Source organism: Alligator sinensis, unplaced genomic scaffold (assembly GCF_000455745.1).
Source record: "Alligator sinensis unplaced genomic scaffold, ASM45574v1 scaffold1012_1, whole genome shotgun sequence".
NCBI lineage: Eukaryota > Metazoa > Chordata > Crocodylia > Alligatoridae > Alligator > Alligator sinensis.
In genome coordinates this window covers 2,040,251-2,062,418 of record NW_005842104.1, presented here as the reverse complement: position 1 = coordinate 2,062,418, position 22,168 = coordinate 2,040,251, and the positions used below count along the sequence as shown (strand labels likewise).

Sequence of the window (22,168 nt, the reverse complement as noted above, 5' to 3'; positions counted from 1 at the left end):
GGGCAGCTACAGCCATGTTGGTGGAGGAATCTAAGAAACTTACTTTAGGACAGCCAATGACAGTGTACACCCCGCATTCCGTATTGGTGGTGATGAATGCGAAAGGGGGGGCATGGCTTTCCCCAGGTCAAATGGCTAAATATCAGGTTGCACTCCTGGACCAGGGAGACATCAATTTGCAGGTCTCCAATACCCTGAACCCGGCTACACTATTGCCGGTAGAACAGGATGAAGAATTGCAGCATGATTGCATCGAAACCATTGAGAGTGTGTAAGCTAGCAGGCCAGACCTCAAGGACACCCCACTGCTTAACGCAGACCTCGAATTATACACAGATGGAAGCGGTTTTATAGATAATGGGATCTGGAGAGCAGGATATGCTGTAGTCACATCATGGGACACCGTGGAAGCAAGAGCCTTGCCTCCAAATACATCTGCGCAAAGAGCTGAGCTTATTGCATTGAGCCGAGCTCTTCATCTGGCAAAAGGAAAGACAGCTACAATATACACGGACTCAAAATATGCTTTTGGAGTTTTACACGCACATGGAGCTATATGGAAAGAGAGAGGACTCTTGACAGCAGATAAAAGCCCAGTGAAGTATGGGACAGAAATTTTGGAGTTACTTGAAGCTGTGATGGAACCAGTTGAAGTGGCCGTGGTACACTGTAAGGCCCATCGGAAGGGAGATAGTGAAGTTATAAGGGGAAATCAGTTAGCAGATGCTGCGGCAAAGGGAGCTGCTAGAGAATCGGTCCAAAAGATCCAATACTGGCACTGGTGCCTCAAGTGGTACTGCCAGCAGAACCCCCCAAGTATACCGGAAAGGGAAACCAACTCGCAGAGAAATTGGGAAGCAAAGAACAACGAGATGGATGGTGGGTTTTGCCTGAAGGACAGGTCCTGGTGCCGAGACTGATTCTCAGTAGAGTGCTCCAAGAGTACCATCAGGGCACTCACCTGGGAGCCGATGCCATGACCCAAGGTCTCCAAAGAATTGTAGTGGGACCCAGAATGAGGAGAATGGCAGAACAGATAGTGCGAAGGTGTTCTGTCTGCTGTGCCAACAATCCTAAGATTTCCCCCAAACCCCCACCAGGAGCAGGAAGGCAAGGACTATTAGCAGGCAAATGCTGGCAGATAGATTTCTCTGAAGTTCCCAGAAAGGGACACTAAAAATACCTGTTAGTACTCATAGACACCTTGACTGGATGGACTGAGGCCTTCCCGTGCCAGACCAATCAGGCGAAGGAAGTAGTTCGAGTAATGCTAAAGGAGATAACTCCATGATTCGGAATTCTGGAAGGATTAGCCTCGGACCGAGGACTGCACTTTGTGTCAGAAGTAACCCAAGGAGTTTCTCGGGCTCTGGGAATACAATGGGACCACCACGCAGCATGGAGGCCACAGTCGAGTGGGCAGGTAGAAAGGATGAATCAGACTCTAAAGAGACAATTGGCTAAACTCTGCCAGGAGACTCAGCTGAGATCGCCCGAAGCTGTACCCCTTGCCTTACTTAGAGTGCGCATAGCCCCTAGAGCAAAATTGGAAGTTAGTCCATTTGAATTAATGTATGGCAAGCCATATCCTAAGAATCCAGTGGTGACGCATGGGAGCCAAATGCATGTAAAGGGAGAAAGTTGGGTAAAAGACTATTTGCACTCTCTGTCTGCTGTGTTGTCTTCTTTCCACAGGTATGTCCAAGAATGACTTCCGCTGCCCCTAGATACACTGGTCCACAAGTTTCAGATCGGAGACGAGGTTTTGGTCCGAACGTGGAAAAACGAGCCTCTTCAACCCAAGTGGAAGGGACCGTATCCCGTGATCCTCACCACTCATACAGTGGTAAAGTTCCAAGGGGTAAAGCCGTGGATCCACTATACCAGGGTAAAGGCCGCACCGGAAGTTCCATCCAAGGGAGCAGGTACCGAGAGTGTCGCACCGGAAGCCGACACAGATGGACATCGTTGGACAGCCGAGCCTGTGGAAGGACTTAGATTCTTATTTAAACGCCAGACATGTGGAAAATAGTTCTTTACATGAGCTTGGTGTTTCTAGGGTCTGAGGGATTGTTGCGTCAGAAATTTGAGAAAAACCAAAACGTGTGGGTTTATTTGACAAAGAAGGTGCTAAACACAACTCATTTCTGTTTGGCTGGTGGAACATCGGTTCAGGATGTTTTCACAACATGCCTTATAGGGGTGCCTACTCCATTAGAGGCACTCTGGAATCAGACCTGGTTTGCATCAGGAGGGATAGAAGTCCCAATAAATTACGCTAACAATCCCATGTGGGGACCCATTACCATGAAAAGGAATGCCAGTACCTTTTCGGTGGATGTGCTAACCGTCACCTCACCTGGTAACACAAGTTGTGCTCAATTTGTGAATTGTACCAAAGTCTGTAAAAACCTAACCCGAGAGAGAGGGACTTTTAATTGCTCAGACAGAACTAATGTGTCTTATAATAATGGCCATGATGTATTGCCCTTAGGGTGGTTCCTCCTTTGTGGGAAAACTGCTTATTCGTACATCCCAGCCAACGCAACGGGGGGACCCTGTACTCTCAGCAGGTTAACCGTCTGGCTACCAAGTATGCCTGCAGCCTCTGACAGACGCCGCCGAAGAAGCTCGAGCCCACTAGACGAGTCCTGTAATAGTGATATAGACCTCCTGAGTAAGGCCAAGGCAGTGTCCCTAGCCAACCAGGGTCAGATAAGCAAAGTGGCCTGTGCCTTGGCGAAGGGCCTGAACGTGACCTCACAGGCCCTAGCTGCCCTCAGCACTGAAATGAAAGAACTGAGGGGGGCTACCCTGCAAAACAGAGCAGCCATAGACTACCTGTTGCTGAGACATAACCACGGGTGTAAAGAGTTCGACGGAATGTGCTGTTTCAATTTGACAGATAATTCCGGGTTGATAGAGTCAAAGGTACAAAAGTTGCAAGACATTCTGTCACATATCAAAGAAGATGATGGATTTGATTTTTCATGGCTCACTTCTTGGCTTCATAATTTTTCATGGCTAAGGCAAATTTTCCTTTTAATTGTAGCAGGTGTATGTATTTTCGTAATGATTTGTTGTGGGGTGCAGTGCGTACCTGTGTGTTGTAACGCACTAAAAAAATTAATGTCTACCCCTGTCAATCGAGTAATGTTTGTGAAACCATCAGTCGTGGACCTGATCCAGAAAAATCGAGAAGACGCAAAACGGTTTCTGAGGATGGGAAGAATGGTCGAGGACTATGGTCCTATTCCATTGGTCATAGCCTCAAAGGGGGGATTTGATATATGCTTTTTCTAAGATGTACGCTTTTTTCTATTTCTATCTAGCTAAATGCATAAAGCAGTTTGCTGGCCCTGGGAGGGGTGTGGTGTATGTAAGATAAGAAAAGATTGCTTGCTGAGAGAAGATGCCACATAGGCAAGTATGGGCTTGTTCTGCTACGTAGGCAAGTACGGGCATGTTCTGTGGCTAAGGTGATGTGCGCATGGGCTAAGAGAAGCAACCAATAGTAACTGCACAGCGTGTAGGGTGAGAGAAAACTATATAAGGCTGACGCCCACTAGGTTGGGCGGTGCTTGCTTTGCGAACGATCGCCAAGTACCCCTTTCTGCGCAGACTTGGAATAATAAAGATTAAGTTGGATCCTCCACCCCTGTGTGTTTATTGGCAAAAGCGCACCGGGCACGAACTCACCTTTTTCCACAAAAAGCACTAACTAATTAACATGAACATTTTTTTCAAGATACATTCACATAGAAAGCTTGGGACCAATTAATCCAATGTCCACTGAAGCCAAGGGAAGTCCTTCCATCACTTTCAATAAGCTTAATTTCAGGCCCAAAGTCAAATCATGAAATACTGTTCATGATGCACATAACTAATGCCACAAGCCACTTTTAAGAACGTAGTGTTTTCAAGGAGTAGTATTAATCTACTGATACTTCAGTAATTTCCCACATTGATCATCTATATAAGTGTTTTATTTAGGGCCACTTTCTATGTGGGAGTTCCATTATGAGTAACATAAAGGATCTATATGCAAGAGATGAGTGGCTATTTTATATAAATGTTTGCCTATAAATGTGTTATTTCTGAAAAGACTGGGCAAGATTTATTAAAACAGAAATAAAAGTGCCGAGTATTGAACCCTTAACAAAAATATACTGTAGCAGGATCACATCTACTGGTAGCTAATAAAAGAATTAGTCATTATTGAACTTTTGAAGTTTCTCTCTTTGTCTAATTAATTAAGTTGTCCCATAAGGTCTAAGGAAATCAATATAACTGATGTGAGGAACTGACTCTAGGAAACTAAGTGAAATTAATTAATACATTGCTCAATTAATTCTTTTTAATGGTTATTAATTAATAGGGGTTTGGGGGCAATTAAAAACTCTCACCTTTCACTTCACTGTAGGTGAGTATAAAATGAATAATTTCTTCAACTTCTTTATCACATACTTTGTTAACTTTTTCCCCTCAAAAACAACAAAGGTTCTTCCTTTACTTGGTATTATTCTCTTACTTCAGTTAATTTTCTTCCAGTTGGGCATGTCAGGCAGCATAATTTGCTTCAATACACTTCTTAAACAAATGTTGGCATTTCTCAGTTGATAAATTGGCCTTCGTAATAAATGTGAATGGACAATCACAAGTGAAATCATCTTCTATCCTCACTGATAATTCCATGCTGAATACTATTCTCAAATAGCATGGACATTTCCTTTTTAACATGTAATATCATGTTATTGAAATGCACACAAGTCTGGATAGTGTTTCCCTTCATTTTACATATTTTGAAGTTTTCCTGGTTTTGTCTTTTTGTATTATTCTGTTATTGACAAACTTTTATTACTCTGAACCATGAAAACATTATTTGCTGTACACAACAGTTTTCTCTAGACTGATCTAAAATTCAAGCATAGTAGCTTGCATGACAAGAAGGCCTTCTACTTGCAACAAAACTTTTGACGCTTCCATGAGAAGCCAAAAGTTGACTTTGACTATCTTGGTCTCAGAGAGCCTGGTTATTATTATCCTTTAGGTAGATGATACCAGAAATGAGACAGACTCTCCAGAATGAAGGGTTTTTTTAAAGATTTTGAACTCCATCATTTCATGTCAATTATTATCCAGCAGCAGGGGTGGGCAATTATTTTGGGCGGAGGGCCACTTCCTGAGTTTTGGCAAGCCACCGAGGGCCTCATGACAGGCAGCAAGGGGCAAATAAATACTAATTTTCTAAACTTTTTAGGGGCCCTGTGGTCCAGATAGAATGGCCTGGTGGGCCGGATGCGGCCCCCGAGCTGCATTTTGCCCACCCCTGCATTAGAGCTTTGTTTTATTGTCAAGTTTAATTAAAGTCTTCATGGAAGAGGTAGGATTTCCTGTGGAGTTTGCAATGAGAGTATAACACTTACCAAGCTTTCTGAACATAAGAAGAAACAAGTGACCAACCTAACGGTGGGTGGTTGGACCCAGAAAGGTGCTACGCTAACAGGCAGGGGACGAAAGGGTTACAGGACCTTGTTTCTCCTTCTCTTATCTCTCTTCCCATTGACAGAAAAACAATTAAGGAGGCAGTGTAACAAATAAATGCTTTACTCACACTTTCGTATAGGTGGTTTCCTTTACAGCAGTTTCAAGATTAAACTCGCTGTTAACTTGAGAGCTCTAAACACGTTTGAATGATATACTTGGTCGTGATGGGGGCATCCGGGGGGAAGGGATTTCGTGGATGCAGGACCTCCGGTGAGGGTGATCAGGCCTCTCCGATATGGCATGGGTCCCCCTTGTGCTTGTGTTCTGCCCCTTTTTATAAGCTACAGAGCCAATCAAAATGCGCCCCGTGTATCTGCTGACTTTTAGGAGGCTGTGACTGCCGGCCGTGCGGTCACGCCCCTCATGTAACCCCTGATTTGCTGCATCATGACTCCCTCACACTCCGAGCATAGTTCACCCTCATGTTTTACATTTGTTACCTTTGAGTTCTTAAGCGTGTTCAAGATACAACATCCAACACAAACACAAAGTAAAATACCAACTAAGGGTATTAATAACTGTGGTCATTCAGCAGTTCTATTGTGACAGGGGCACTCAACTCATTTGGTTATGACAACAAGCAGAAACAAAATCAGGCCAAATGGTAGTGTAAACTTTGAATAAAAACATCTTTTAAAGGTTCTCATTAGAAATATAATGTTCATAGGAAAAAAATAAATGGTTTAAAGAGTGGGATAAATGCTATATAAAGATCCTTTTCTTCCCCCTCTCCTCCTTTTAGGCAGTAAGAAACAATACTGAGTTGTCTAAGAATATTTCCATCAATGGAAATTACAACATATAAATATTTCACAGAACCACATGATTATACCTGATTATTTTTTCAAAAAGCTAGTTTAAAAAAAGCAAAAACCAGTTGATATCTCAAAGTGATCAGTAAACAAAATTTCTTTTCATGGTGTCATCAGAACAAGTTGCTGGAGCTGCATTTCCAAAATACTCATGTTTAAAAAAAAAGAGTTTTGATATGACTTTTATGTTTATTTTGCTTATGTAAGCTTTGTGAGTCCCCCTGGAGACTGAGAGAAGGGACAGGGAAGACAATTACATCTTCATCGTGGTGCAAACCCTGATGAACAGCATATTCTGGAGCTATCATTTTTTTATTTATAAATCATTTATGTACACACACACACACACACACACACACACACACACACACACACACACACACATACAGGGTGCATCTACACAAGACACTACTGTGCAATAGACTAATTGACTAACTTACTGTGCAGTAAGGCATCACTGTCTACGCTTGCAGGCAGTTACTACACTGTAATTTGGTCTACTGAGCAGTTAGTTTAATACCTGCAAATGTAGGTAGTAAACTAACCATTCAGTAGGTACTACACAGTAGCACAAATGTAGAGCACAGGTGGGCAAAATGATGGGTCCTGCTGGTGGCCACAATCCATTTCCCAGAAGTCCCTGCCTGCATGGCTGGGGCCAGTTTCCATGGAGACCACAGCAGCACCTATACTGTAATAGCACAGGGCTGAGGTTTCTGCGGAGACTTGCCTCAGCAGCACTACAAGGCTTGTGGCTGGGCAGAGAGCTGCTCTGGGGCCAGCTAGGATCTTGCAACAGTGAAACCATGGTCTGGAACTAGAGCAGACCCATAATCTGCAGCCTGCGCCCCAGAACACCAGTGGCCACCACACCTCTTCACTGCCTGAAGGGACAGTCTTGGAATGCTGGGGATGCCTGCTTGCCACATCCATCCAGTAAGCCCCACACAGGGAGGAGAGCAAGGGGGAGAGGTAGGAGGTGCTGCAGCCACCTATTCCTGCACCAGTTCTCTCACCTGCCCCTGGTGCTGCATGGGGAAAGGGCCCTGACCCTGCCCTCCCTCCCCATGCTGCCTGGCCAAGCTCCCCCTGCCCCCTGAAGATCTCCCCCCCGCCAACACACAGGGAGGTGGAGGCAGTGCAGAACTTCATTGAGCAGTCAGCACCTTCTCAGCTAGGCAGCCAGGAGCTTGTCACATGCAGAGAAACTTGTCAATGGCATCGGCAACCTCCTCCTCAGCCACAGGGGTCAGGGACATGTATCATAAGCAGAGGTACCCCTCCACACATTGCAGTGAAGTGCAGAGTTGCTTTGGGCACCTTCAAAGCTCAAGGTCCCATGCCAGGTTCTCATCTGTGCCATGACAATCATCATCAGCAGGGCATAGTGGGTTAGGCACCCCTTGGTACAGTAAAACAGCTCATCTTAGCATGCCTGCGGGACTCTCAGCAGGGGTGTGTTTGGGGTGCAGACCATGCATGGCAGGGGCCCGACATTAGGCTGCCTCTCTAGAGATGCCCACCAGGAGGAGGGTGCTGGTGTCACCAGCTCCACATCCCAGATGGGTGGGAGCCCATCATCCCCCAACCCCAGCTAGTGTGTTCCTGGTGCCATGGGAGAAAAGTGCTGGGCCTGCAAGAGAAGCAGGGGGACTTGGCCCAGATCAGCCATGGTAGCTGCTAGGCCTGGCCTGGGTAGGGGATTGTTAAGGCAGGCTGCCTGTGGCAAGTGCCAAGTTGGCCGCCTACCCCTGTAAAGGGAGCAGGGATGGACAGCTCAGCCAGTGGCTGCCTTTAGCAGGGCTCTCACAGCCAACTTATCATGATCCCTGGGCTCCTGTGCACATACAACCCCTGATCTGAGGCTGGGTGGTGCACAACCCCTTGGTATAGTGCATGCTGTTTCTGAAATGTTGCAAACTCTCATAAAGAAAATCTCTCTTCTGGCCTTGCAGTTCTGGCAGCAGAGGCACCAGCCACCACCAGGGATGTGCCCTCAGGGGCAATGCCACCCTCAGCCAGTGCCTTCCACATGTGTTGCCTCCAACAGCAGCAGATGCAAGACTGGACCCTGATGCTAAACTTGCTGTCCACTGTGGCAGAGGAACAGCTGGTGGAGGAGTGAGTCTGGTGCACCAAGGACATTGCGTGCAATTGGGAGAGGGACTGTGAGGACTGTTCATTCTGGGACAGGCTTCCATATGACAGCACATTCTGGGACAGGCTCCTGGCCCTCTTGTAGATGCACTTCATCCTCCTTGAGAAGATGCTGGAGGTGCAGGGGTGGCAGGCTGCCATGGTGACCCAGGCAGAGGAGCCATGGAGGAAGACCACCAGGTGCTGGACACCATCCTGGACTTGGTGGTCACCTTCATGCCACCCACTATCCAGTCCCCAGCACTGGCCCCACTTGCTGAGGTGCAGCACCATCTGCAGCAGCCAGGGTCCCCTGGCCCTGCACCCATGCAGGTTCCCCTGGTGGCTGGGCCCACTGCCTGGGTCCCCCCACCACTCTCCCAGACACCATTTGGCCTCTGACCAAGAGCTGGCCACACTGGAGCCAGAACTGCACACAGGATCTGCTGGCCATGGTATCATGATGGATGAGCAGGAACTGGCAAAGCAGCCAGAGCAACAGCCACTCTCACCCCTAGGTGAACCCCGAGACTGCTAGCCTTGCTGCAGCATCTGCACCTGGAGTGGTGTTATCAGAGGCTGGAGTACTGGACACCTGTCCCATAGACACCTTCACCCCACTGTCCCCCACCCCAAGAGGGCATACAGCACAATATCAATAGTTTTCACAATGAACAGGGTGTTTTATTGGTTATAGTCAGTGGGGTTGGTGGTGGGGTCTGTGTTGGGGAGGGAGGGTGAGAAGGGGTCTGTGTTTATAGAGGGAAATAAAGACTTTTGCTGAAAACTGTTTGCAGTGAGCATGGTGTTAGGAGTGTGCTGTGGGCCTGGAGTCCATGGCCAGCCAGCCAGGTGCCCTACAGCATGCGGTGCAGGAGGAGGTGGTCTGCCAACACCTCTCATACACAGTGCCCTGATCCCCACTGCCAGGTGTGTAGCTTGCCCAGGGCCTCAGTTGGGCGGGGGGGAAGGGATTGCTGTTGCTGCCACTGCAGCTGCTGCTCCCACTGCTGTCCTCTGCCCACCATGCCTCCTCTGCCCACACCTCACAGAAGAACTCCCCCCAGTCCTTACAGGTGTTTTGCAGCACACAGGCTGTGATGATGAGCCAGGGGGTGTTGGCCTTGGCAACCTCAAGATGAGCAGTGAGAGTGGACCAGCTTCCCTTTAGGTGGCCAAAGGTGCACCTACAAGCACGTGGCTCCAGCCCAGGCATCTGTTGAAATGTGCATCATGTGGGTTGAGCTGGTTGATGTAAAGGCATGACAGGAATAGGTAGGCAGGGTCCCCAATGAAGAGGGGTGAGACAGTGACTTTACCCAGCTGCAGATCCAGAACACCTGGTGCATAGCACCTGCTCTCCAGGGCTAGCAGTGTGGAGTTCCAGAAGACCCAGGCATTGTGGATACTGCTAGCCCAGCCGGCACTGACGTTTGTTAAGGTGCCCCAGTGGTCCATCATAGCCTGCAGTATGACCAAGTGGAAGCCCTGCTGGCTATAGTATAGGTGGTTGCCCCAGGGCAGGCAGGTGACAGGGAAACAGGTCCTGTCCAGGGCCCCAATGCACTGTGGGTTGCTCAGGGATCAGAATCTGGCCACCAACTTTGTGGGGTCATTGACCCAGAGCACAGCATGGCCCAGCATGTCCTGGAGGGCACCACAGACCTCCAAGATGGCCTCCCAAGTGGTCACCTTAGCTACCCCAAAGATGTGGCCAATGTACCACAGGTGAGCTTGAGAAGGATGGTGAGAAGGATGGTGTCCACCTAGGTCTCCATGGAGAGGGACAGCCTCATGGTTCTGAGCTGTTGCTCCAGGTGTGGGCAGAGCTAGTCAAGTAGCTCCTGGAATGTGGCCTAGATCATGCAGAATGAGTCCACCCACTGCTCGTGTTTCTGGGTGAGCTGGACAATGTAGAGCCACCAGTCCTAGCTGGCAGGGTAGGCCCACACACAGTGAGGCTGCAGCCCCATGAGCTCATGGATGGCACCTGTGGCAGCATCATCAAGGATCCTGGTTTTCTGATATTAAAAAATCCCCAATTTTCAGTTAAAAAAGTAACCCCAAATTCATTTTTCCATGACTAAAATGAACACCGCTAAATATATCTGTATATATTTAGCAATGTTTCATTTTAATAATGGAAAAAATGTGGATGGGGCGGGGGGGGGGGATTTTAACCAAAAATTGTAGATTTTTTTCAAATCAGAGAAAACCAGGATCCTTGGTCATCATCAGCATCCCTGCCAGAGTCCAGGCAGCAGCCCAGGGGCTGGTGTGTGATAGCCCAGGAGCAGTGGGCCACAGATAGGGATATGAGCCTGGCCACACAGCTGTGCAGCACAGAGTGGCCAACCTGGTTTGAGGCCACCCAGGGCCAAGGAGCAGTCACTGTGGCAGTGAGGTGCAGTGAGTGCAGTGGCAAGCAGAAGTCCACAGTGTGGGTGGTCACTTCCAGGTTCTAGTCATGGGGCAGCCATTACACATTGAGCACAGTCTCTGCAGACAATGTTGTAGAAGGCTGTGCTAGATGACTGCAGACTGCCTTGGGCCAGAAAAGCATGTGACCAGGGAATACCATGCAAAGCGTCCTTTTAAAGAGTGCCCCTGGCACGTGGGTAGCTGTGACCAGAACCTCCAGCTCCCCACAGCTGCTGCAGTGGCATGGAGCAGGACAGGAGGAGGCCTGAATCAACCTACTCCTACAAAAAGCACATCTTCTCCCAAGAGGTTGCATGGATAGACACTTGCCCAGGACTGGCTTACTGCGCAGTAATTTACTACTAATGCTAATGCTAATGTGCATTAATAGCACTTGTAGATGCCTTAAACTAACACCTGATATCTTTTAATCATGCAGTCAAGGTGAATTATAAATGCAGTTGTTAGAAATTAGCAAGGCATTCCCAGTGTGGTATTTCCTAGGAACATTCAACAAAGTTCATGGAAACCAAATGAAAGAAAATAGAGGTTGAGATACTGTAATGAAAGAATGTAATGGAAGAGTAATAAGGTTTGGCTCATTTTTTGCTAAGTTTAACCAAATGTAGGATACTTAGGAGAGTGCTCTTTTTATCAACAAAATTTGTTCACAACTAGTTTTGGGTCTGTGCATGTGCCTTGCACACCTCAGCCTCAAAGTCCAGCTTTTTCCTGTCTAGTGAAGTATAAGCATGTCACATATTGGCCATGACAATTAGACTCCTAGACAATTAGGAATGAATAAAAAATGGGTATATATGCCAAATGCAACTTTTGAACATTGAACCTAAAACTAAAAGTATGAGCCTCTGCTTCTCAGGGTAAAAGGAAAATGTCCATACCAGCAAGTGCAGCAAATTCATTAACCTCTTACATGCACCGCTACTCCACAAAGACAAAGATCCAGCTTCTACCAATGAGGGTTATATACCCACTTCACTATTCAATGAATATAGGAGGTGTCATCCTTAAAAGCTCTCACAGGGAGAGAAGAGGAAATAGAATATATACATATGAATTATCATCCTAAGGACGCATTTTGCCACGCTTGCTGAAATACAGGAGGATCACATTAGAGAACAGAGGTTCCCATTAGCTTCAGATTTATGGAAAACGATATTGCTTTTATGTTAGTACCTTTTTCAGTCTACCTCCATCCATCCAGTTCCCGGGGATGGACTGATGAGCATTTCAAGGTTGAGGAAAATGTTTTTTTAAAGTGAGAAAGGGAAGAATCAAAGATTACAAATGTAGAGAAGGATACAGGTAATTTACCTTCTGCATAGCTTGATGGCCAGTAACAGTATCTTCTGCCCAACTAAATCAAACAAAAGGAGCAAGACAGCTGCTAAGTGTAATCATTTTATTTTGAACTGATCTCAGAAAAATACCACTGATATATGCTGCAAATCTCTGTAATATCTTGCACTGTGTTTACAACAAACTATGGTGAAATATCCCAACCAGTCATAATGCAGTGACTCCAAGCCCACAACTACAGTTATTTTTTGGCTATTGAAACCAAAGCCATTGGAATACCTGGAAGCATACTTCATGGTAATTTCTTATTAACAAGCAATAACTTCCCTTTATCCTTTGATCCTTTTTCCCTAATAAAGCTATGTCTGCCTCCTCATAGCACCAGGCATTTTTCAAAATTATATTATACGTTAAAAATTTTTCCTTCATTTTTTAAATCTGCTTCACCAGCAGACATATGCACATATACTTTCTGCTTTCTTAAATAACTCTAAAAGGAAAAAGCAAGCTCTCTGAGGCAAGACTGACTTTATTTCTCTCTGGGGTAGGATGCCGAGCACGATTAGTGCCCTAGTCCATTACTAAACCCCGTGGACCTCAAGTATTAATCTTCTAAATAAATAATGAAACAGAATTATTTTTATGGAGAGGAGAAAGAGGGAGGAGCAAGTGAAAGGTGGATTAGAAGTAAAGGGAGGCTTTTAAGAGTGAGGCAAATAGGAAATATGGTGAAAAACCCAGTTTCAGAGCAAATGAATCCATTTGCAAAATTTGGCCAAATTTGGCAAATACTTTGACCTACCAAAATTTTTGGCCACCATCCCCCCAAAAACCCATTCTTTACACCTCTCTAGCCTGGGAGAGGACAAGAAGGGATGATTTTCTTTAAAATAGCAAGTAATATTTTGAATTACTGGTCACTAGCATAGAGAACAATCCTTCCTAGGCTATAGATGGTTACACAGGAAAAGGAAAGGCTAAGAGAGATAGCATTCATTAGCATAATTAGGTCTTCACTAATTGAGTAAAACCTATAACCTAGGTTGATAACTACTTTGGCCCTCATAATGATCTTCATCCTGAGGAAGTAAGGCTTGATCTTGTATCTGTTGAGTAAAACTTTGATTGATGTCAGTGTTAGTGGATAATGGCCACAGTTAAAAATAACTGGGCACATCTATATGTGTGCTTTACTGCACAATAGACTAATTTACTATGCAGTAAAGCATCACTGTCTATATGTGCACTGTAATTAAGTCATTGTAGACTAATTTACTATGCCATCAGATAGGCCTGTCAGACACAAGTACTATCCAATGGTGGAGTAAATTACTGCACTTAAACACACATGTAGATGATTGCAGGGCTGGCTGGGGCACAACGGTGCTTCAGCACAGGGGCAGCCTGCTGGCCAGCCCCTCTGTGCACCAGCCAGCAACACCTCTGGAGCACATGTGAGTCTGGGCTTCATGTGCTGAGCATGAATGAACTCTGAAGCTAAGTGCTCCGGAGTTCTCTGATCCTAGGCACGTTTCAGCGGCACACCCAAGAGCAAAAAACTCCCGCGCAATAAGCTCCAGAGTTTATTTGTGCACATTAACTGCATGTGTAGACACACCCACCAAATAGAAACTGCCAAACAATTACAAGTTAGCAACCACTGCTATTTTAGTTTTCAACTTTCGGTCCCAGAGAATCAGTCTGTACTTATCAATTATAAATTAATCTTGAAACCAAACTTCAGCTATGTGGTATTAACATTGGCTGAAAAGTATGATGCCTTTGTATAGTAGATTTATACCATGCACTGAGGATGACCTTGATTTCTTAAGACATATGGCCCATGGGCCAGATCTGGGCATGTTTAGCAGTGGGTGGAGGCTGCTGAAGAATCTAGGGCTGTGGGTCCCAGGTAGACATGATCCTCAGGCAGAAGGGAGTGATTGATGGCTGTACAACATAGCCTTCAATCACCGTACAGCTGCCTTGCCCAAAGCCACTTGCACACCTCTGCCACAGCAAGTGGCTGCCTGGCTCATAGCTCTAGTGAGGCCATGGTAGCAACCATGGTGGCTGCCACTGTGGTGGCCACTGCTGCCACTGCCACCCTATGACCTGGACCAGATCTATTCTGTGAAAATCCCCATGGTCCACATCTGCCCCAGGGCACAATGTCAGTCTAACACCTAGCCTATGTCTAGGATGTAGAATCCTTGTTCTCGCATAGGCATGATCGTGGTTTACAGAGTGGGTTAGAAAAGTTTGGGGTGGAAAACCAGTCATTGACTAAAATAATCATCAAGTTATTGGTTAAAAACAAATCTCAGCATTATCCTACCTGTAACTCTTGGGGATAAAACAGTAGTAGCAGTCATAATAGTAGTAGAAGTAGTAGTAACAATAAAAGGGACTGCCATGGTGGAACAAATTAGAGGCTGGTGTAGTCCAGTATTTGCCTCATTCAGGGCATGTCTACATGTACATTAATGAGCTGTTACTATTGCACATTAAGTTTAGTATCTCTAATATGAGGTACTACATAAATGCACAGTAACTGGTGCTAATGAACAGTAGCAATGGTACATGGTCTTTCTGTGATGCTTAATGTGCAGTAAACTACTGTGCATTAGCTTATTAGCATGGTTTTTATGATGGACTAATGCACAATAGAATTAGTCTACTGTGCATCAAGTAGGTACACCCTTAGTGTCTGTACTAGAAGATTCAGTGAATGCTACAAGAAGTACTATAATGAAAAATTATGGTTTAACCTGCCTGGAAGCAGTTTGTGATGGCTTTATGCACAAAATATGAAGATTCATACCCCAGGTGTACATTATCTTATGTAACTGAATAATTTCAATATCTTAAAACCCTATTCTTAATCAGTGTACATCATTGTCTTTCCATGTAATTGTACCCTGTTTCTCTTGAGTTAGCAACAATTGACAAATTTATTTTTTCAAGCTCTTCTTAGATTGAAGACTTTCTACATCTCTGTCTTAATTTCTACTTGTATTCTCCACCTGACAATTTTGATCCATGCTCAGTAAGTTACCACACCAGCTCTCTTAAATCTAACCTTCAAAACAGACCAATTAAAACAGACATAACACAGGGTCTTTTCTAAAATAAGATTAACATTCTGAAACATTACCATCTGGTGGTGATATAACACTAAAACACTGACATAAGCTTAAAGCACTGGATCAAATTTGGTCACCTATGTTTGAATGGTTGCAAACCAAGAAATGCAAACAGAATTTAGACCCCGTTCCTTTAAATTTATGATGCCACACACCAGCTGTCTATAAAAAAGTCACCTGATGCCCAATCTTGTATGACCTATAATATATAATAATATATTATATGTATATATTAGAAAATGTTTACATTTTGTACATGTGAGGAAAAAAGTGGAAATTAAAGACTGGTATAAATTAAGACATACAGTTCCCCTGAGGTCAGGTTTATGACAGTGTGTATTCATGGGATGGTTCTATATTGGTTTTCCTCTTTGTTATTGGGGAAATCCCAGAGGGTGGTAATGAGTGAGTATTTATCCCCTCTAGACCTTTCCTGTGGGATTACCCAGGGGTTGATCTTGATATACCTCTTATTCAATGCATATATGAGGCCACTGGTGAGATTTGAAGGGAGCTGCCATCAGCCTGCTGATGACACCCAGCTCTATCTCTCTTTCTCATCTAACACTGGCCCCAGTCTCAGACCCATGAATGACTCATGCCCCCTGAGGCTGGGGGGACATGGCAACCACCCGCAGGTGGCAGTGGTGGTGGCAGCAGTGGGGGTATAGCGGCGGCAAGCAGAGACCACCTGTAGGTGGCCATGGTGACATCGGTGGCAAGGGCTGACTGAGTGAGAACTGCCCGCAGGCGGCCACAGTGGTGTAGGCAGCGAGGAGGGGAGTGGAGAGCAGTGACCGCCGTGCCGGTGGCAGTTTAGTAGAAGCTAATCTCAGGTGGGGAACATGCCCCCCCATGCCTCCCCTCTGCATTGTCTATGCTCAGACCATTCCCAGTGCCTGACTGCAGTTAAGGACTGAATGTCAGTGAACAAACTGAAACTGAATCCACTCAAGACAGAGTTATAGTGTTGGACAGACAGTTTGACTGCAGATGAAGGGAGGGTGGGCATTGGGACACCTATCATTGATGGGATTCAGCTTTTCAGCTTTGGGGTGCTCCGGGACCCTCTGCTACACTGGATCTTCAGGTGGCAGTCATAACTAGGAGCCCTTTTTACCAGCTCCATTTGGTAAAAAGGCTACAACCCTTCCTTTCAGATTTGGATCTGGCCAGCATCATCCATGCCTTCATAACCCTGAGGTTACACTACTGCAATGTACTCTAGAAAGGACAGAAAATGAAAACCATCCAGAAGAAGATGCAGAATGTGGTGGCCAACCTTCTGATGAGAGGTAGGTCACCAGAAGCATATAATTCCAGTGTTCTTGGGTCTGCATTAGCTATTAATATTTTTCCAGGTACAATTCAAGGTGTTAGCTTTGAACTATAAGACCCTGAATGCTCTAGGAAGTATACAATATAAATTGAATAAATAAATAAAATAAATAATAAAAATTATGTGAGGATAGTCTGTAAACTGTGCTTTTAAAATAGCCATTTTTATGTTGTCTAAAATTAAAATTAAGGACATGGATTTGCAAATAGGAAGAGAAAGTTACATTTTCTATACGGGTAACTCCACTAGTCTCAATGGAGGAAATGTAGGCTTTGGTGTCCAACATTTATGTAAACTTATTATGTACGAGTAGTTGACCTCAGAAGGAACAGAAAAAGTGATTTTCCCACAAACAGAATATGGGGACCATCAACATGTTTACAGCTTTTGTATGTATAGAAAAACTAGATGCAGGAGTTATTGTGGTAATGTCAAGTAGGCAATATTGCAGAGTATAATAGTGAATACTGTAGGCTTGAACCCGATTTCACTTACTTTGATTTTACACAGGTGTGACTCTACTGACTTCCCTCCTTCTAACTCACCTTAGTGTGTAATTAAAATCAACCTGTCTTATAAGTCCAATTAATTTTGCTTTAATTTCTGTCTTCATCTGAATTAACAGTGGACAGTTAATACATATTCATCAAATTTCCCTGTTAATTCTGATAATAGAAGCATATGTGTATTTCAACAAAGCATTGTACAGCAATGTGTCTTAAGTACAGTCTTAGCTGGCACAGACAAATCCTAAAGGAAAATACCCTACGTCTGAAAAGATGCTCTGCTCATTTTCATAAGCAACAGCCAGTATGTTCAGAGGACTCAAAGATCCCTACACATCTGCAGATTACCACTCAAAAGCAGACTGCATCCTTCTTGCCTCTGTCTGTCCTCTATTTTCCATAGTGAATCATCTTAGTGCACAGTTTTACTGTTCAAGTAAGCAGGAAATTTGCATAGTAAACTTGCTTCTGATTGCATGCTTAAGGATTTGCAATGTCTGGTAAGCTTCTTCTTTGGAGATCATTGTGGTCTCCTGAGCTTAACTGTGCATTGACATAAGCAGAGGAAGAACTAGCATAGATACCAAGACTAAGGAATCCTTTCTACTATGTAAAGCCTATTGTAAGAACTGTGAATTTTATTATTTTAAATGTTTCTTTCAAATATACTAATTCAGTATCATGAAATAAGCACACGGTAGACTCATACAAGCCTGAAGATTGCTTTAAATGAAAGAATGTTTTTGTAGTAAAATGTTTCATGTAAAAACAGCTACAATGATATTTTAAATAGCAAAATTGTTCCTATACTTAGAATAAAAAATAACTACTGTGTCTACTTGCAAATATTTACTTTTAATGACAGTCTTTTTAAAGTAGGGCTATAGGGTGCCTATACTGAGTACGGAGACTGCTCTGACACAAGTTGGAGCAGACTCAATTAACTGAGCCGCACGCGGCGCAGCGGGAGCATTGCCTTCCCCTCGCAGCTGGAGAGACCCGGGGCAGGTTCGGCGGGGAGCGATCGGAGAACATGGCCGGCCTGCGAGGCTGCAGCAGCTGTGTGTGCTTTGCGCGGAGCAGGGAGGTAACTCGATTGCGGTCTTCAGGCCCCTGCGAGGAAGGGATTAATTGAGTCTGCTGGAGTGTGGTAATTACCGCATTCCAGCAACCTCCTGTGTTTCATGTATCAGCTTCCCCACGCTTAAAAATGGTGGTGGTGGGGGGGTGCTTGAATCAAAGCTCATCAAACTAAAGCTCCAAGAGCTCTTATAATTAAAGCACTGCAGTGTCTTGTGTATCAGCATCCCTGCTGTCATTTTTAAGTGTGGGGACGCTGATACATGAGACACTGAAATGCTTTAATTAGAGCAGCTCTTGGAGCCGCTCTAATTAAAGTGCCACCTCTTCCCACCCAGGAACATGTGTAAAAGTGCCCATAATATCTTGTCCCCATTTTCAAGGAAATGGGAACAAAATGACAAATAATTTATCCTTACTTTTGGGTCAGAAAATTAATTTTAGCCAGCTTCCTAAGCCTATCTGTTTGGTGCAAATCTCTGCATCTTCCAGTTATATTAGTAGATCATAAACATGTATGAAGGCACTAATTTCTATTAATTAATTAAGTATAAGTTGGTTTTGAGTATTTGACAGGGGCTAAAATGTTAATTGATGGGCATGCTCCATTTGTTTTTTATACTGTTTAGTTAGGTGCTATTAAGTTCATAATGCTAGTTAAATAATACTGTTTCTGATTCAGGAATCCTAGACTCTAACCCTTTTTGTTTACGCACTCCCCGTCCGTCGCCCCACCAAGGCCCGGGACCAACTGGTCAACCTCCTCCTGGCTCTGGCCAAGCTGGTGATCTGGCTATCCAGGAAGGAGGTTCTGGCCAGGAAGGCTCCCGGTCACCTCGGGGCGTTTTTCCTTGGTGTCCTTCGCGTGCGTCTCCGGGCGGAGCACCACTGGGCAGTGGCCGCCGGCAAGCTCAAGCAGTTTGTCAGTCGGTGGGCGCTGTTTGGGGTGCTCTGCTCACTGACCCCCGGGGGAGCACTTGTTTTGAACCTTTGACCCCGCACGCACACCCTGTTTTCTTTTGAGTTGTCCCACGCAATATTTATGTAACTTTCGGGAGCCCAGCCGCCCAATTTTTGATTGAGTGGCGGCCCCCTGATAAATTTTTTTTAAAGTTCCAGCAAGTCACCTGTCTGGTCACCAGCCGGACGCCGGTACCACCATTGGCCACCTGACCAGGGTGGCCCAAAGATCCATTGGACTCACTTTGGCCATCAATAGTACCCTGTCAACCCTGTCTAGGCCACTTAATTAAATATTATCATTATTATTTGCCCAATGTTTACTGTACCACAAGAGTAACAAGCCTTTTCTCTCCTTTTCAGGTCCCCTTTTTCTCCAGGAAATCCACATATTCTGACCATACCTAGTATTACCCAGTTTCACATGTCTTGTAAGACTGAGTATTGAATTTAGTTTCCATTATATGACAATACAGCAGTGCTACAAGAGGCTTGCAGAGTTTGTGAGCTACTGAAGGATTTGAAAAGCAAAGTTACCCCATTCCACCAATTAAATTTAGATCAGCAATTTGCTGCTTGAAATTTGGCTGGTACCAGTTTCTGATTGTCCAGCATTTTGTCACTATCGATAAGGAGAAGCAGGTATTCCTCTAAACAGATAAATCAATGAGAGGAGCCACGTGTTAAGTTACAAATCATGAAGCAACTGGGGCCAGGTAACTACAGCATGATTAAAGTAGAGACTGCATATCCAGGAACCAATAAACAATAAGAACCTCAGGAGAGGCAATTTAAAGATATGTGAGGAAAGCATAGAGACAAAACAGACTGAGAACAAAAGAATGTAATGAATTTCCACAGAAAGAATAGGACAAGTGGTGTAAATCAAAATAACCTAAACAAACTAAACAAACTTCACAATGTACATACATATCAGCCATGTAAGGAATGAAAATAGTCCTCAAAATATAAACTTTCTCAATTGGGAAGGGACTTAGACATACATTTAAGTCAGATCACTGCACAGGATGGTAGTGGGAATCTACAACATGCTAAACCAGATGATAAATAGAAAGCATATTTGGGATGCAAAAGAGAGACTTTGAAACTAAGAGCTAGACTAGCTGAATACAACTCTAAACTTTTCGCAGTCTAAGCAAACCAAGAACTCAGTAAGTGATATATCCAGGCCATTACAGGATAGAATGAAACAAGAAACTTAGTAAAAAAACTCTTTATAAGTTGGACTCTGCCCCTATTAACAGGAAAGTTATGAGACATATAGCAATGTTTAATTTAATTTTTAAAGAATCTTGATTCAGGGATACATTAAAACAAGGCTTAGAAATTATGTAACAGAGAATGAAGCAAGCAGTTCTAAGAACGAAGATTCCTATATAGGAGATTCTGAGTGGGCTGAAAGTAGAGACACATTTTATTGTATTACAAATAGTTCAGGAACTAAACAAAGCTATGCAAGAAGCTTTATGAAAGAGATCAAAGAGGATAAGAGGCTAGCTTCTGGCTGCAGTCACAAAACTGCAGAGAAGAATATTGCCTATGCTTCAGAGTTAGGTTAGAGAGCTTGAAAAGGTAAATAAATTAGTACCAGGAATAAAACTGGAGCTTCATTCCAGAATATCAGAAATGCTGGTCATGCCAAGCAGTACATGCCACAAGGATGACAAATGGGGCACAGAGAGATGTTCCCATTGACTTTTGTTTTATAAACTGATCGTGTGCTTGCATTCAGCTAGAAACCGCACATTTCGAGCAAACAGAATCCTCTGGTGTTTTGATTTTTAAGTCTGCTATCTTGTAAATGTTGTTCTAAAGTGATGGGAAACATAGATTTGAAAAAAAAATCATAATGCTAACTTATCCCTCGAAATCACCAAGAAGCAATGCTAAAAGAAAAAATGGAGACCCTGGAAATAAAAATCCTTTGGCTAGACCAACAAAATAATAAGATTCCATTACAGAGCAATTGATGATTCTTAACAATCATGACACAAGCAACCAGGTGTGGAATTTTAAAATGATCAATAGCAGGGACCAAATTTTATTCTTTGTGCAACTCCACTTTCTTTTGGGAGACTGGATCCTAGACAAGCATAATGTTTGAGCCAAATTCAGACCTGCAGTGAGCAGGTTCAGTTCCCTTGACATTAGTGCAATACCACCAGCTTAGTGAATGAGGCATGAATCTGGCAGAATGTATCTCTGGTAGTCAATTGATTTTGCAAAACACTGCAGTTTGTCATCCCCTTTGATATCTACAATCTCTGGAGAATTGCCCTCTTCCAGCACTGCATTGATTCATTGCAGAGTTGACCTTTACAGATAGACCAGAATAGAATAGAATTCAGTTTGTATAATGTCTTTTATACTGGAGTTGTTTCTAAGCACTGACAAAGAAATGGTAGTATTCAAATACTAAGTAGGCAAATATAAAATCAGTCATAAGCTAATTATCAACCCAACTATTAATTTAGACTTAGAACTTCCATCAGTGAAAGAGGGCTTTTTAGCCAGGAGCCAAAAATTATCCACTTCTCATTGAAAAACAGTATCTTCACAGAATTCACTTGGAAATGAATGCTTTACATTGTAAAATAGTTTCCATCATAACCTCTTTTCACTGATCTGTTACTGTCTGCAAACAGAAAAAAAGAAATCCTCCTTTACTATCACCCTATTTCTCTCAGATTAAAAGTGAATGGTTTTTGGTTTCAATTTTAGGGAAATCCATTCACCTATGTGTGAGAGTGAAATAACATTGGGATCACCATAAAAATGGCATGGTATTTTTATGCCATTTTTTTTCTTGGAGAACTAGATGGGGTTTCCCAAACGGCTTGCACAGCCTCAGTGGCAATGCATAGGGGGTACACAGGGGTG

The 22,168-nt window shown here is 44.1% G+C and overlaps 1 pseudogene; it reads left to right on the top strand.

Annotated features, from left to right (window-relative positions):
* Window positions 1–20,847, top strand: part of LOC112550420 — a 22,373-nt pseudogene extending 1,526 nt beyond the window's left edge.
* The last annotated feature ends 1,321 nt before the right edge of the window (window positions 20,848–22,168 follow it).